Raw genomic sequence first — 17604 nt, 5'->3', positions numbered from 1 at the left:
CAGAGGAGACTTATTACAAACTGTAATTTTATGCAGTGCTCTAAGTATACCCACTTAACTTTGGATCAAAGCAGAGTAATGCTAAATTTCACACTTAGACACAATACCTATTTCTTCTTATCATGTTCACTCATTTTAATCAAGCATTTAACACGGCAGTACTTTATTATTTATATTACTCCTAAAGTACAGAACTGTTGTGACTTATTTAGGCTATAGAGCTTGGTAGAAAGTCCTTTGTGCAGCTTATCTGTTTTTCAGGAAAGTATGTGACATAATATGTAGTTCCCAGGAGGATGCCAACAGAGCATTAAGTATTGTGTGTTCAGGTGTGGCTGATGCAGAGCCAGGGCATTGCTCATATGAGGAATTGCTCACCAGCAAGGGAGAGTCTCTGTGCTCAGGATGCCAACACACACCCGAGTGGTTCCAGCCCTGTAAGTTATCAGGAATCTGCTAAGTCACAGCAACCAATTCCATAAAACTTGGGGAGGAAGATACTCTCTTAAATTTCAGTTAAAAGTATAGACAAGCACTGTCAGGGAGAGTATCCCCTGGAGATCTTTATTACTATGCACCCAGAAACAGTGGTGGGTGAGCACTGTGTATCGCTGTGAGACATTTTAATGACAGTCATGGCAAGGATATCCAAGATAAAGTAAGAAGAAAGGGGTGGAATAAAGGGCCAGAGCTTCTGAAACACTCTAGAACTGATGGGAAGCCCTGCCAGCCTCCACCGAGGACGGGAGAGGGATGGCAGGGAAGAAGAAGCTCAGATAGGAAAGGAAGGTACCAGGGAAAACAACAGCTACACTGTATTGCCTAAATATTTGAATAAAGCATAAGAAGCCTCATGCTCCAGCATCTGAGCCAACAGCTAGCCTGATATGATCCAACCACTACATTCCAAGAGTTAGGAATATCATTTCTCCTCTGAGACTACTGACCAAGACAGACACCTTGGGAATTTTCTGTGCCCATCTCTGAAGCAATATTACCCTTCCTGTAGTCCACAGATCACTATGACCTGTGAGGCACCAGAAAAGTGATACAGCAAAAAACCCCTAATTCAAAGAAAAACCACAATCAGCATACCCTTGGATGTTCCCCCCTGTTTTGTCTTGGTGTTTGCTGCCAGGCACAGCCAGAAGGTTCCTCCCCGGTGCTCTCCCTACCTAATTAAAAATGTTTGTAATTACAGCAGTAAAACTATGCTCTGTACAAAAATATTTTCTTTTTATCTAAGTGCTACTTAACCAACAGAGTGTGCTAGTTCTTTATCAGTTCATCAGCTTTTCCTCTCTGCAATCAAACAGCGGAGAACTAGACAAGGGGCTAGAATTTTTTACCAAAAAGATAGCGGTGCCTTGATAACAGGGGCTGAGGAGTGTCATCAGAAAGCAGCTGGTAACATCTGCCATTAAAGGCAGTAACTTTGTCTGGTCACATGACTGACTCAGTGTGGCAATTCCCAGGATCCCATGAGATGCCCAAACTGCAAACCCTGCACAAGGAAAGGTTATCAATTGCATTGGAATAAATTCCAGGAGTGAACAAAACTGTGTAAGGCAGCTACAACGCTAAATGCCCTTCAGTTATATACAGATGAATGCAGATCAGTATTTACTGAACAAAAACACAAATTATTTTGAGATCCAGAACTCAGTGTGGTTCATCACTGGCTCCTCAGTGGTTCAGCACTTGGCTTATAGAAGCCAGGCTACACTAACAAACTTGAAACTCAAGGATCTGTGAACAAAGTGGCAAAACTGTTTTCAATATAAATCCTTCCATTCACACGGTCATAACCTGTGAGACATCCTCCTTTGGGGTTGAGACTTCCTGAGCACAGCGGAAAGTTTGAGGAAAAACCCCGTAGATGTTTTTTAATTATGAAAGTATTAAACCTTCCCTGTTTCTTCAAAGTACATTTACAGGCAGAACCTCTCTAACACACAGCATAAGCTTTAAATTACTTGGCTTGGAGACTGTGAAAAGTTCTTTGCATGGTTTACGTATTTTATTTTATTTATTTTTCTGGTAGAAAAACACGTAGCATGCATCGTCTTGCTTCCATGCATATCCTGAGGGAGCAGTAAGGACTGCAAGCCCAAATCTTACTACAATTGCTACTGTGAGTAACTGCCAGTTTTGTGAAACAGCAAATTATAGTCACTTTCCTGACGCCACATAAAAGCAGATACACACCATGGAAAACAATGCCAGGGTTTTGTTATAGCCCATCAAGGATGTTATTGAGCACCTACCCTATGCTCTTATGCAATTTGCCCTGCAGCTACAGTCTGGGAGCACTGGAAAGAAACTGTGGGAATATGCCGTGCTGGATGCTTGTGGCAGCTTTCCAGTACCTAATAGTGATTTTTTTTTTTTCTTTTTAAGAAAACACAAGTTTTTTAAAGCTAAGTGTTTGTTTCTATTAGGCTTCATGAAATGCTCAGCCAGGACATTTCATGCACACCAATCTGTTCTTTTCCACTCTTCACACATGTTATTAAGATTCACTTCTATGAATATCTCTATCACAAATGAGACCTAAATTCATTCCTCAGTTTAACCACTTCAGCTAAGTACCTGCATTAGTGCAAGTCTTGCAAAAATTCAAGCTTCAAGCATGCAAATTATATATGTGTATATATTCAGGTGTAGGACACTGATGGGCAAAAAGCTTATCTCATTTATTCCAAATTTAATAGAGCTAAACAATCCTGAATCAAATTCTACCCACCAATTACTACATAAATTATTTCAGGACTACTTGGAACTCCCTTGAGACCTCCCTAACAGACTGGCAGGTCTCTGACAGATCCTGACTACTTGTAATACCCAATTCACCAGGTTGCCACCCCAGCCAAGCCCCAGGGGTTCATTCTGGGAAGGTCAGCAATTCCCTCTTTCTGGTGGCCTTTGCCAAGCACAGTCCAGTTTCTGCCTGTTTGGGTAACAAGGCCCATTCACTGGCATCTCTCACATTTCAAAATTACTGAATTCAGCCACCTAAAAAGTGTAAATGGAGACGTATCTTAACCTGCCATGTGTTTGAAAATGTTTGTTATCACATATTCCGTAGGAAATGCAGATTGCCAAGGAACTCACTTCATACTGTAGGTCCTCTATTTTTAGGCTTCTTTTTTAAGACTCTTAGAAAAAAAGTGAAGACTTCAACACATACCTTTGCTGCTAGCAACTTGAACCCAGGGCAGGTCCTTTATCTGGCATGCACTCAGTTTAAGTTGCCACTTCTTTCAAGTGGAATATAATGCTCTGTATTGGAGTATTTGTTCCCTCCACTGGATATCTTGAACCCACCAACCCTGATATCTTATCAGATGAAAGGATTAATCCAACACAAAGAGGCTGTGAACACCTTTTGAAAAAGTAAACCTTTAACAAACAAATTTCCTGAAGGGGATATAGGCAGGGATGGTTTATGAGACCCTGTAAACAGCAAAGAAACTCATAAACACAATCCTTCAAAGCACTTGTGTCCCATGCTGGGATAACCCTTGTTCATACCAGAAGAGCCACTGCCCATCTCTATAAAGACACATCCTCCAGAATTTGCTCAGCTCACGAATAAGAGTTGCCAGTCCTCCAAAGGAAAATTAATCCCTATCAGTGCAACTGCATAGGATAAAATCTACCTCACAACCTGCTCAGGTTATAGTGACAAGATGTTATTAACTGTGATTCCAATAACCATCCATGTTACTAAAAATCTGAAGTAATCCACCTTAATTACCCTAACTCTAATAACTGCATGGGATCATAACAGCTAAAGGAGAAAAATAGTTGTTAACTTGTTAACTGCCAGATGCAGACTGCTGATAGGAGATATATCAGATATTGGAGTATTAAAACTGACCTCAGCCTGGCAGGAGAAGTCTGTGACTCATGCCCGTAACTCCTGGGCACAGGGGGAGTACAAACAAATAATTGAACAAACATCAAAGCATTAACTGTTTCAGTGGAATAAGACAGGAGATTGTTCTCATTTACTCTCAGTTAAACCTCGTTCCCAACTTTCTCCCAATTCAGCAAGAACTTTAGCAAGTCCCATGTAGAAATCTGTTGTATTGACCCTTTGTTTACACCTCTACCATTACATTAAAATCAGTGTTACAGCGGAGGGTGAAAACTGGATCACTGTTCTGTCTAGTCAGAGCTTTCCACGTTTGTTGCTTCAGACTTTTCTCTGTGAAAAATAAAGAACCTAACTGAAAAAAATATGTATTTTTTAAAAAGTCTTGCATGAAAGCTATTTTCTTCACCCTTGAGCAAATAACTCACTTCCAATTATGTTCCAGGTAATGGAAAGTCTAAGACAGAGTTCAAAGTAAGGCCCATTGTGAAAGAGGCACACTAATTACAAACATAGTATGTAAAAGAAATGGCACTTTTGTGCTTGTACAGCAGTTTATGCAAAGAACTGCCTGCCCAGTTTCCCAACAGCAACACAAGCTTTGGAGGCACCTAAGTATTGATTTGCAGCCAAGTTTCACAGAGCTGGAAATCAAAACCCGTCATCAATCTGGTCTCCCTATAGGAGGCTGATAAAAGGAGTGAAATGGCTGGGACATCATTCAAACTTAGGCATCTAATGGTATGAGTGGTAACTCTGATATCTCACATGTTTCCCAGGCTTTTTCAAGGGGAATCACAGGAGTTTGCAGAGCAGGGTCTTGGACCAGCCCTCATGCAGCTTGTACCACACTGTAAATCTGCTGTCACAGGAGTGAAAGGACAGAGGTGACATGAACAGTCGCACTGAATCTTCATATAATCACAGAGTAGCTTGGGTTAGAAGAGACCTTTAAAAGGTCATCTAATGCAAACCCCTGCAAAGAGCAGGGATATCTACCTGGCCACAAAGTCTGAGACCCAGCCCACCTCCTTCCCTGCAGGCCAAGCAGGCAGTGGAGTGGTTGGTGCTCACTGTTATGCATGAAGACAATGTCCACCCTCAGATTTTGTATTTCTGCTGATAGTCTTCAGAGACAGAAAGGATTCTTCTTCCTCAGTGGGGTCTTGATGTCACCCGAGGATGTTTTGTTCTGTTTTGTTTAGCCTGTTCTGAAAGGTCAGAGACTAAATATAAAGTATCTACAGCTATCTGCTGGCAACAAGCACCTGGCTGTAGAGGAAGAGGGATGCTGTGATCTGGAAAGGAATCCACACGTAGGAAGGATGACTCTACCCTCATCAGCAGACTCTGACCTTCAAGCAAAGTGTGCCTGAAATGATCACACAGTCTCAGGATCATCAAGTTTGGAAGAGACTTCAAGATCAATTAGTCCAACTATCAACCCAACGCCACCATAATCACCCCTAAACCATGTCCCCGGGTGCCACATCCAGATGCTTCTTGAGTGCTTCCACAGACAGTGATTCCACCTCCTCCCTGGTAACTTATTCTAATGCCTGACAAGTCTTGCAATAGAAAAAATGTTTCTAATATCTAATCTGAACCTCCCCCGGCACAACTTAAGGTCATTTCCTCTGGCAGAAAAGACTGGTCCCCACTTCTCTACAAGCTTCTTACAGGCAGTTGTAGAAAGCAATGAAGCCCACCCTAAGCCTCCTCTTTTTCTGTCTGAACACACTTTCAGCTCCTTCAGCTGCCTGAAGGAGTTGACCTTCACCAGTTACATTGCCCTAAACAATAAGGAAACCTGGGAAGGGAAATGTGTGTGGTCCTTCTGGTGTTCTGTTTAGACCTGTGAAGATTTTGTGACAGATAAAACAAAGATCATCTGATCCTTCAAACTGTTTACAGAAACACATTACAAAAGAGGCATTAACCTTCACTCTTACATGTTTTGGAAGAAGTAAACTGTGGTTACTGTGATGCAAGAAAATTAAACACACCATTCACCTGGTACAGTGTGACCTTCATGTCATTAAACTCTCTTCATGTTCAAAACAAGGTGACTCCATCAAAAATGCCTGCTGGGAATAGGATGTGGTCCATGCTAACTTTTAAGCCATGTCCAGACCATGCAACATCAAATGTCATTTCTGCAACTTAGCAGAAAGGTGCATTGAGTTCCATTGGCATAGGAACATAGAATTATGAGATCCTACAATAGCCTGAGCTGAAAGGAACCTTTAAAATCATCTCGTTCCAAGCCCCCTGCCATGGGCAGGGATGTCTCCCACTAGATCAAGTTGACCAGGGCACCCCCAACCTGGTCAAGGTGTAGAGAGCTCCTGTGGTTGGCTCAATTTTGTTCATCAGTGCAGATGTGCTCAGTGAAGCCCAGAGGTCAAACACAGAAAACTAAGCAGTTGTCCAAGCTTGGGAGGTCACCACTGCTCCTCAGGGCTCAAAACATGTGGGACATCAAATCACAGATCTGTGGCAGCAGAACAGACATGGGACCCGAGATGCATCAGGCCAAGCACAGAGTTGGATTTTCATGCTGTTCACAGAAAAGGAAGTTGGAATAGCCCTGTGGGACTGCACCCAGACACAGGGCCGTGACACACATTCAGCTCAGGGATGTTATCAGCTATGTGTTATCTGAATGGACAGCACTTTAGAAACAGTGAATGCTGAAATGCTCCACAGGCAAAGAAGGTGGCTGAAAACATTTGTGTGGATTCCCCTGAATTGTCCATGCACACATGCTCCAGCCATGTCTGCGACAAAGAACTGATTTATACAGGGATACCTTCTCCAACTGCCCATCTGTGCTGCACCATGTGCCCTCATGGAGCAGTACACATCCCTTTGACTTGTCAGAGCTACACAGAGAGCAGCGTTCAACCTCCTCAGAGAACGAAGAGACTGAACTGAGCCAGCCCAAGCTGAACACTCTTATCAAACTACCTTACAGTGTAGAGCTGCCACTGCTGAGAAACAGGAAGGAAATGCATTACCACATCTTTCCCTAAATAAAGTCCTCCTTTCCCTTTAAACACAAGAAACACAAAGGTTGTGTTAGAGAGTCCAGCAGGCTTATGCGATTGCAAAAGGATATTATACTGGGCACCTCATCCATCAAGGATACCAGCAGGGTTTAAGGGAGAGATGGTGGGATAAAATAGTCTCCTGAGTCAAATTCAAGCCATAAATGTTGTTCCTTTTTATGTCAAAGGGAAGGCTTTGACTTTTAATCTTTCCATATTTCAATTAAATGATGCAAATGACAGATAGTTGAACTAGATGACAGATGCACAGCTAAACCTCCCCCATGTTCTTGGGTTCCTAACATTTCTCTTTTAAATACCATTACAACCACTCTGTGAAACTACAGTGGAACTTATTCTTAAGCCATGCTTGTATCAATCCTTTGATTTAACGAGCTACCCCATGATGCTTCCCATCAGTGCTTTTCTCCAGTCACAGCTGTGGTAGAACCAGCTGTAGAGATAAAAGACAACTTCCTATATTTCTACTCTCCTCCCCCAACCATTCCCATCTAAACAAGGTTTTAGAGTCACACTTGGACACAATTAATCGTGATTGCATTTTCCTCTCAATTTGACTGAGTGAAAACAGAAGTCCATTTTCTGGTGGATCTCCCTCAGACCAAAATCTCCAGCTGTTTAAAGAAGAGTACCCTACCTAAAGAAGGTGGACTTAGATTGGGTATTAGGAAGAAATTATTTACTGTGAGGGTGGTGAGGCACTGCCAGAGGTTGCCCACAAAAGTTGTTGACACCCCCCCCCTTGGAATGGGTTTTGAGCAACCCCATCTAGTGGATGATGTTCCTACCTATAGCAACAGAGTGGAACTACATGATCTTTAAGGTCCCTTCCAAACCCAGCCATTCTATGATTCTATAATGCTATGAACTCTTACAGGAATGTTTTGCATTTATTTATTTTCTTGCACTTCTATTAGTACTTATCACTGGTTTCCCAGCAGGGAAGACCCTAATCGCACTATCAGAAAAAACAACAGAGGAGACAGTCCCAGAGAAGTAAAGCCACATCAGCATTAAATATGTGGAGCAGAGATACAGCTCTGGCAAGGTGAACACCCACAGACATGACAAACTGCATCTTCCCACTTCCACAACAAGTATAAGCACTCAAACTCTCTTGAGACAGAAATATTCCACCCAACCTAAATACAGGTACACCTTACCACATCTGTGCTCCCAGGTCTAACTCCAACTCTGGAGAGCACAGACTCCTCCTAGAAATAATTGTTAATGGAAGTTCTTATCCCAGAACCCCTTGATTCAGAGCTCAATGGGACATCTTAGACCGGTTTCTGTAAGTGCTGGCACACGCACACAGACAGACACAAGCCACCATGAAAGATGGACTGTCAGGAGAGGGATTAAGAGTTGGTTGTGCCAGTAGATGCAGCCATCTTCTCCTTTGTTCTGTGCTCCAGCTTTAACACTAATTGCAGAAAAGAGTTGTAAAAATGCTGCCCATAAATGTGGGCCTTAATCAAACAAGGCACTCGTAATTATTTGAATAAGAATCATTTTCTTTTTACAAATATAGAGAAAATTTAAAACAGTTGTGTCCTTCTGCATTCATTGTGCAGAAGTAACCACTGTGGAATTTGAACTGAGTTAGTTGAGGTTTCTGATTGCCAGGCCAGCATGAACCAGATCACGTCCTGGCCTCTTGGAGGGAATGTTTGGACACAGGAACTGCTCTTTTTCCTGTGTGGACACAGCCAGTCAGCTGGCATGTAAAAGGCATCAGCAGATTGGGATTCAAGCACTACACAGATGTCAGACAAAAAATATGCAAAAAAGGCAAAAGATTATGTCTCAGTGACAAATTAAATTAAATGAATATGCTACCCTTGTTCCAGGAGTCAGTAGGAAAAGTCATAATTACAAACAACTTTAATGGAAAGACTTGGTAGCTGTCACAGTTTACATGCCAAAATCATAATCAATGTCCCCTCTACTCTGGGGCAGCATGACTCTCATATCCAGAGATGGGCCTTCCAAAGCAAGCTCATGACAGGCAAGTGATGTGTGAAGCTTATCATGTCTGATACTGCATCATTTCTGCAGATAATCAGAGCACATCCACTCCAGGCTATGGGGCTGTCAGTGACCATAAAAAAACAAAGTAAATTTGATTTGCACTTTAGATTCAAATATTTCAGTGCCATAGAAGCACTACCATCAAAACTTATATGACTCTTGGGGATGGTCCTGTGCAAGGCCAGGAGTTGTACTTGATGACCCGTGATGGTTCCTTCCAACTCAGCATATTCTGTGATTCTGTGATGGAATGAAAGCATTTTTTTGTCAAGGAGAAAGCATTTCCTTTTAAAGTCTTCAATCAGATTTGGTCCATAACTGAAAATTACCAGCTGTTTCTCCTCAAAAATGAACCCAATCAAAATGTTTTCCCAAACAGAATCATGTATTAAGTTCATGGGCATGTTCAGCCCAGCCACCAGGTGTCAAAGGTGCACTGGCTCACACCACAAGCACTGTCAGCTCTCAGAGCCATTACACAAGGGAAGATGAGGTTAGAGCTGGCACCCAGCCTGTCTGGGTGCTCCCAGCTGAGTGGCTGGATACCTGGTTAAAGCATGAGAAGAGCATGGAGCTTTTAACATGAGTTTAGAAGGAGGTTTGAACTCCAGATTTCTAGTCTGAGTCATTAATTGCTGCATCAGTACAGACTTCAACTGCGTTACAGACTGTTCCCCCAGGATGGAACTCCAGAGCATCCTATGGAGTAATGTTGCATGGTCCTCCCAAGACTGAGTTCCCTGGTGGGCTGGCACTCCTGCTGTAGGTCCACGAGCTACAACCCCTTGCAAACTGCGGAGGCCCAGGGCACTGGTCCAAGCACTAGCAAATGATTATTTGTACTCTTTAAATGTTCACATAGTGCTCGACAGAAACTTGGCCCATGCCAGCTAGAGCTCTCCCCAGTCACAGCTGGCCATAGACTAGATCAATGCCCTCAGTAGTTGGGATACGTGTGACTGCCCTCTTTTCAAGGAAAAACATCTGGCTAGATGCAAGTCCTGCTGTGCCACTCATCCCCAGGATAACAGAGGCTTTGGCAGAGGCTTATTTTACAGGAGAGGTGCAGTCCCCCTGCTCTGAGCAGTGCCCTTTCATCATCATTCATTAGCACCCTAACTCAAGGGGTTTTAGTAAAAAGTAAGACCTCCAGCACACAGGCTCATACCTTCCCATTTGCACAAGAGAGAGCAAGCTAGAGTCTGAGCTGACTTAAATTGTCCTGAGAAATCTGGCTGGGAGTCCAGTGCTATAGAGTGAAGCCAGCTGGAAAGTAAGGCTCTCCACTGCACACTCTGCATACCCAGCCAAAAATCACATGTGGGTAACGTCACCAAAAACCAAACACCTTCTCCTGTCCTGCCTCAAGTTCTGCGTGAAAACAAACGTCCGCCTTCACAGTTGGAAAACTCATATTTCAACACAGAGTTTTGGGCTTCAGGAAAAAACATCCAAAAGTGAAAGAGCACCATTAGCTTTGGCACGGCTGAAGAGAAGTCCAGGGAGAGTTCGACTGGCAAATAGTCAGAGGAGAAGCACAGCAGATTCTGGCCCTGTGAACAACACACTACTTGGTTTAGGCAAGTCACTAGTTCAACCTCAGGCAACTGCAAAATAAAGTTGAGTGTCACAGAAAAACAGGGCTGGAAATTACCCCACGATAACCATTCAGACTGTTCCAGAACATCTCTCTTTTCACCACTATAACATTTTTTTCAATATAGAGCTCGAAATTCCTCTGCTACAATTTATGCTCTTATCCTCCCCATCTCTGCCAGAGCCTTTTATGTATCTGAAAGCTACTAACCTACTCTCTTCCCAGACTTTTGGGCTAAAGGGCTTCAAATTAGGATTCATATTACAATTGTACCCAAAGGCAAAAACAAGGCTGAGGTCCTCCCTGGAACCACATAAACACGGTTTAAGAGGTCCCTTCTCCAAAATGTTTATAGTCGACACAGAAAATAAAGGGAAGATGAAAGTGGAAAGGTCAAAGAAATATTCTTATTTTAAAGGTAGGAACTTGGTACAGACAGACACGTGTTTAGTCTTTTCAAGAACTCCCAGAGCTGCAAAGGAGTTTACAGAGGGCTTAGTACCTAACAAAATTATTGCATTTGAAAATATGGTTATTTCTGCTTTTACTGAGCTGCTAGATAAACTATTTTGAAATACAACCAGAAGATATATGGATGTTTGTGACAGATCTCAGAAACACAAACCAGATCCTCCAAGTGCCCCTCCAAAGCCCTAATCTCAAAACCATTCTTCCTTGTGGGAGAAGCAGTGATGATTAATTACATTTTTCAAAGCTCTCCAAAATTCATATTTTTTCTACAGGACCTTGAGACAAAATGATCATAACTTACTTGAAACACTTACATGCATTCTCCCTTGCAATGCAAACCATAACAATGAATACAAGTTGAAAGGATTTTGCACATCAAATTTACTGTACATGCAAATTTCTTTCAGACAGAACCATTAATAATTTACTTGAATGGTCAAATTTAGGATTTTCTAAAAATGCCTTCTGAGTCTGTATGTGCATTCCTTATCGTCCATCTGTTTCGCTGAGCAATCACTCACCAATTTAATTCATTCTTTATGACATTAGCACACACATAAATTCCCTGCTTGTTACAATTTTATGCTTTAGCAACATTTTACATGCCCCACATCACCCTGGTTTCAAATTCAAATAACTCACACAGTAGAGGTGAGCATAATTACAGCACATCCACGGAATACCAGACAGTTTATGACAATCTGGAGGAATGCAGCATTAGAAATTATGGGACTCAGAATATATTGTAATAAACACAAAGTTATTGCTAATGAACAAAAAAAAAACAAAAACAAAACCAAAAACAACAACAACAAACACCCTCACAAAAAAAAAATGCAGGGAGCAGAACATTTCTAAATAAATGTAAACACTACATAGTTGATTTAGTTGATTTTGTGTAGGGGTAGAAAGTTACATGTGAGGATGGAGTTAGACAAGCAATTTGATGAAAAAAATCTGGTCCTAAAAGAACCTCAGGGGAAGCAATAAATCTTGGAATTGTTCAGATATAAAACATATCCTCTAGATACAAAATCTGCTGCTGGCCGTTGGCCAAAGAGTGTGATTGGGTCAACGACCTCAGTCTGCTCATGCCCACATAGCTATGGCAGCAAATCATCACTCTGCATAGTAGCAGGGTAGGAGTCAAGTCAAATCCTATCTAAAGGATGGATCTTTTTTCACTGAAGGGGTATTCAGGCATTGGAACAGGCTGCCCAGGGAGATGGTGAAATCCCCATCCCTGCAAGAGTTGAAAAAGGTGTGGATGTGGCACTGAGAGATACAGCTTAGTGGTGAACACAACAGTTCTGGGTTAACAGTTGGACTCGATCTCAGAGGCCTTTTCCAACCTTAACCATTCTGTGATTCTATGATTCAATGATTCTGTGATTCTATACATTGGGAGCAGCAGCACTAGAAAGAAACAGAGAGGTCACAGGAGATAAAGATTACACAGTGCAATGTTCTGATAAAAGGAAGTGCATGTTACCTGTCCTACGTGGAACGGGTGAGACTGAAACTGAAATATCATGTATAATTCTTGCCGTCCATTTGTTTTTACTCAAAAAAAAAAAAAAAAAAAAAAGATGAATGAAGACAGAGATGAGTCTGTGGTGTGATTCAAGACCTAAAAAATGCTTTAGGCTGAAAAATGGAAAGAGCGTGGTGTTTAGTGATGAACATGGAATCTGTGAAAGATGACTGGCCTTGATATATGATGAGAAGGAAACTGTCCGCTTCCAGTAAACGGTTCAGTCTAGCAGGAGTCATAACACACACCTCAAATTATAGAAACAGTTCAGGTCTTAAACAGTCAGGATCACTGACATTTATTATCACTGCCACAGGTATCTTGTCCAAGTTAGTTCTAAACCCCTAGAGGTGCTTGTTGTACTGAGCTTAGCATAAAAGCAAATGGATAAGATGTAGTAACATGTATTAAATCATGTTGGATGATCCCACGGTCTCTTCTGGCTTTTAAACTCCACAAATGAGCCTATGACCTTCGTAAAGCACTGGCTGTACTGGAGATGATACTTAAATGTATGTATGATGAGTTTCCCATTATGCTAAAGCATGCATCTTCAGCTCTGTTTCTAACATCACTTAACCTTATGTTTTTCCAAGCATGGCCTACACTCCTGTACTATCAGCTTCTTCATTGCCGTTACTGTTTATGTGCAAGTGAAGGTAACATTTCCTGTGATGTCAGCACCATCAGACTCCTTTCTTTTCTGCCAAAATTGTCTGATCCCCTCCCAGCTCTTCCCCACGTACTCATGCAGCCAACGCTCTTCCCTCTCCTGTTCCCCCTCACTGGTGTCTCTCTCGCTGTTCCACCCTGTTGTCTCTAAGGAATTCCCTTCTTAAACTCTCTGTCTTACTTCAGGTCAGTCTTCCAGGAGCCAGATTTCTCCCAGAACACAGACAGATGAGTCTTCCATAGCTCCTAATCCTCTCCATCTTTACATTCCAGACCCTACATTGCCAACACAGAGAATTTAAGGCACTTTACACCAGTTGTGCTGTATCCATATCTATGTGCACAGTAATGGCTGAAGATGACTATACAGTAAGGGGTCTTAGTTCAAAGTTCTTTAATTGTGGTTCAAACAGAAATGTCTAATTTAAAACCAGACTCGGCCAAAGCTAAAGGCTGAGATTTTTCAGTAAGCAGACAAAAAGGCTATATATACCATCTCAGCATTTGTTCTGTTTTCCAATATTCTATATGTTGCCTGCTGCAAAGCCATAAGCAACCCAATCTGCCCTCATAGCCGATCCAGCTTTGAGCAGGAGGTAGGACCAAAGCCCTCTCAACCTGACTTACTGTATGCCAAATGATCCTATGATCCTATTTCATTGCCTATTTGTGATGGAGAGCTGCCTGAAGCCACTTGCAAGAATTAGGGTTTATTTTACCTGGTTTGGCTCTGGGTATGTTTCTGCTCTCAACACTGTAGATCACATGCTTGTAGGGAAAAAAGTAAATGAGGAAAAAGGCAGTTCCACCTGGCCATACATAGTATATTAAGCAGACAACGGAGTCTTTTACACATAAACCTCTCTCTAAGATGAGCTAAGTGGACCCTTGAACCTAAGTAAATGCATTTTGCATGCGTTTATTTCAAGTTGATGCTCTTTTCTCATATGCCTTGGCTTCGGAAGCCCACTTAAAACCTTCCTGTGCCTGCATTTGTCCCATGGACACAATGTGCCAGTTGAAAGCCCAAACGCAGTCCCATTGACGCCAAGCCCCTCTCTTTGTTCGCTGCCCTTTTGTTTTCCTTCACTCTCGCTTGCACTTGCAAAGCGAGTCGCTAATGGCAATCACATGTGCAGGAGGTGTCACACGCCAGCACAGCCCGGCCTGGGATTTATCACCCGCCACTTCCTGGCACACCAGGCAGCCCAACATCTGGTTGTGACTAGTGCCCCGCTTTGGCTCGAGGTTCCTTTCCTCCCACAGCGTCTGAAAGCACCGAGAACCAGCAACGACAGAGGGGGCAAACCAGCCCACGCTGTGCTGGAGCAGGGCTTGAGCCGTCCCAAAAGCAAGTGAGGAGCAACTTTCAGCATCGCGCATCTACAAAACACAGTGTTTAATTCCAGCTTTATACGACCCCTCTATGTCCTGCTGACACCCAAGATGTGGTTTGCAAATCACTCAGAAATGGTTTGTTAAAGAAAACGTTTTTATGCTCTTCACCTTTAACAATTTGAGGAGCTTCCCAGTCTGCTTTCACAGCATGCAGATGGCTTGAAAATAGCAACTTCTGTGGTAGAGGGTTAGATCAGGGTTAGATCATTCTCACTGTCCAACTCAGACATCCTAATTATCATGAAATCTAAATTCAAGATGATGATGAGCAATTCAGAAAACTGCCAGAGGGTCAGAGCTTGGCTCATAACATCGTTTACAGAGAAAAATAATCACTGATTCTATGCTGGAAACCTGTAACAGACAGACCTCATAACTGCCAATCAATCAGAAGTGTGAAAAAAAAATCAATCCTTAATCAACATCAAGGAGCCGGTAAATCTTGAGTTGGACCAGTTCCTGTTGGAGCTGCTAAGGACATTTCAGGTTTGTCTAATAGACAGTGATCGAAGTGGGGACTTCAGAGACCTGCAAATTTTTAGAAGTATCATCTTGAAAAAAAATAAATATCCCAGTACAGTTCTACTGTGTCCTATTATGTAATTACCCTGGGGTTTGTGTGCCTCATTAAAGGTGCTGGTGTGACACAGCAGGTGCTGGTACACAGGTCCTTTTCAGGACCATTACATACACAATGTCAGAAGAAAAGCAATTATCACTCCTAGTCTGAAGACCTGAAATGGCCTCTCAAGGCAAGAACAAACAGACAATGCTGAGAGCTCTAGTACAACAAATAATAGCCTGGGAACAGGCCAGGAGCTGAGGTTACCATTAATGCACCTGAACACCAAACAGAAACCACCCTTCTGATGAAACATTTCCCACTGAGGTATCCTTTCTAGCTCAGGGTGAGTTATTCTTCCTTTCACATTTTGGCTTTGCATGCTTTCCCAGCCTGTCTTCCTGACCCAACAGAGACACTTAAGAACAGCAAGACTTAAATCCAAGCAATAGGACAAGAGGTAACAGGCAGAAGCTGATGCCCAGGAAGTTCCACCTGAACATGGGGAACAACTTCTTTACTGTGTGGATGATCATGCACTGGAACAGACTGTCCAGAGGGGGTGTAGAGTTTCCCTCACTGGAAATATTCCAGAAGCATCTAGACATGACCCTGTGCAATATGCTCCAGGATGACCCTGTCTGATCAGGGAGGTTGGACCAGATGACCCACTGTGGTCCCTTCCAACCTGACCCATCCTGTGATTCTGTGAAATCTTCAAAAGAGAATTGCAAAGAGATCTGATGTACAGAGTAAACTGAAAGCCTCTCGAGACTTGTTATCAGCAGTCCAAATATCACATAATGGTTTGGGTTGGAAAGGAACTTAAAGATCACCTATTTCCAACCCCCTGGCATGGGGGCTGACCAGGTTGCTCACAGCCCCATTCAACCTGACCTTGAACACTTCCAGTGATGGAACACCCACAACTTCTCTGTGCAGCCAGTTCACCACCCTCATAATAGAATTTTTTTCCTTATATCTAATCTATATCTATCCTCTTTCAGTTTAAAACCATTGCTCCCTGTCCTGTCTACAGGTCTTTGCAAAAACTCTTTTTCTCTTATAAGCCCCCTTTAGGTATTAAAAAGCTGAAATTAAGTCTCCCCAGACCCTTCTCTTCCCCAAGCTCAATAACCCCAACTCCCTCACCCTGTCTTCATCAGAGAGGGATTCCAGCTCTCTGGCCATTTTCATGGCCCTTCTCTGGACCTTCTTTATCAGGTCCATGTCCAGAGCTGGATGAAGTACTTGGGTGGGGTCTAACAAGAGTGGAATAGAGGGAGACAGTCACCCCTATCAACCTAATGGCCACACTTCTTTTGATGCAGTCCAGGAAACAGTTGGCTTTTTAGGCTGCAGATGCACACTGCTGACTCACATCCAATTTTCTCCCCAAGTCCTTCTCAGCAGGGTTGCTCTCAAACCATTCACCCTCCAGTCTGTATTGGTACTGGATATTTCCCAGGTGCTGGACCTTGCACTTGGCCTTGTTGAACTTCATGGGACCTGCCAAGGTCCCTCTGGTTGATATCCCTTCCCTCAGTGCAATCAACTACTTCACTCATCTTGGTGTTGTCTACAAACCAGCTGACACAAACGAGGCAAAACATCAGACAGGGCTGGTGTGGGAGTATGTGGCTACTAATGGATTTTAGCATGAGAAAATGCTTCTGCTGATCAGTTTTTGTATCATTCAAGGTAACAAAAATTAGCTCCACTAACAGAAGGAACAGAAGTTTGGGTTGAGACTAAGCATACAGAAATGTCTCACTTCATCTTCATCTTGACTTTTTAACGTTGAAGCACCAATCTGATAAATGCTACGTGCACTGGTCTACCATGATGCTTCACCCAATGTCAGGCCTAGTCTAAAATTTGAAAGGTTAGTTTAAACCAGATGATGAAATCCCTTATGTCACTAACTGGTGAAGACACTCACCTTCCCAAGGCAATTCAGCCCATCCTACAATAGGTGTTATGGATGCTTGGATGGACCTTTTCTTTCAAGTCAGCCACCTCTCTCCATCACCTAAAAAAGCAAAATCTCACCAGAACAAATAAGCCAATAAAGAGTCTACCTTGACAAGAAGGAGAGGTTGTTATTTCCTTCACTTCTTCCCTGCTTTTCCCTCCTTCTGACCATGATTCCCTTTCTTTACCTTCTAGCTATCCCCATACCCACACTCAATCTCTCCCTCTTGCCCAATCAAATGTATACTGGTTTTACTTACAAACCTGAAAAGATGCTTTTTTCCTTGTTTAATTTTCTGCCTTTTCAGTGAATCGAACGAGCCAATTTATCAAACAATGGGCAGGAGCAAGCAGCCAGGTTTGCCCTGCTTTTGGTGTTCAAGAGCTTGTAATTAGCTCAAGTCATGTCAT

The 17604-nt window shown here is 42.6% G+C and overlaps 1 protein-coding gene across 1 annotated transcript in view; it reads right to left on the bottom strand.

The window, feature by feature from the left end:
* EVA1A (eva-1 homolog A, regulator of programmed cell death) overlaps positions 1-17371 on the bottom strand; it is a 41299-nt gene extending 23928 nt beyond the window's left edge. The window contains exon 1 of the mRNA XM_027904313.1: positions 17162-17371. The gene's annotated coding sequence lies outside the window, so the exon portion shown is untranslated. The remainder of the gene's footprint in view (positions 1-17161) is intronic.
* Between the last annotated feature and the right edge of the window lie 233 nt (positions 17372-17604).

The sequence above is a fragment of the Empidonax traillii genome, unplaced genomic scaffold (assembly GCF_003031625.1).
Source record: "Empidonax traillii isolate 1590-97213 ecotype Southwest subspecies unplaced genomic scaffold, ASM303162v1 scaffold1038:size248295, whole genome shotgun sequence".
Classification (NCBI taxonomy): domain Eukaryota; kingdom Metazoa; phylum Chordata; class Aves; order Passeriformes; family Tyrannidae; genus Empidonax; species Empidonax traillii.
Note: the sequence above shows the minus strand (reverse complement) of the source record. Positions and strands in the feature narration are given on the sequence as shown.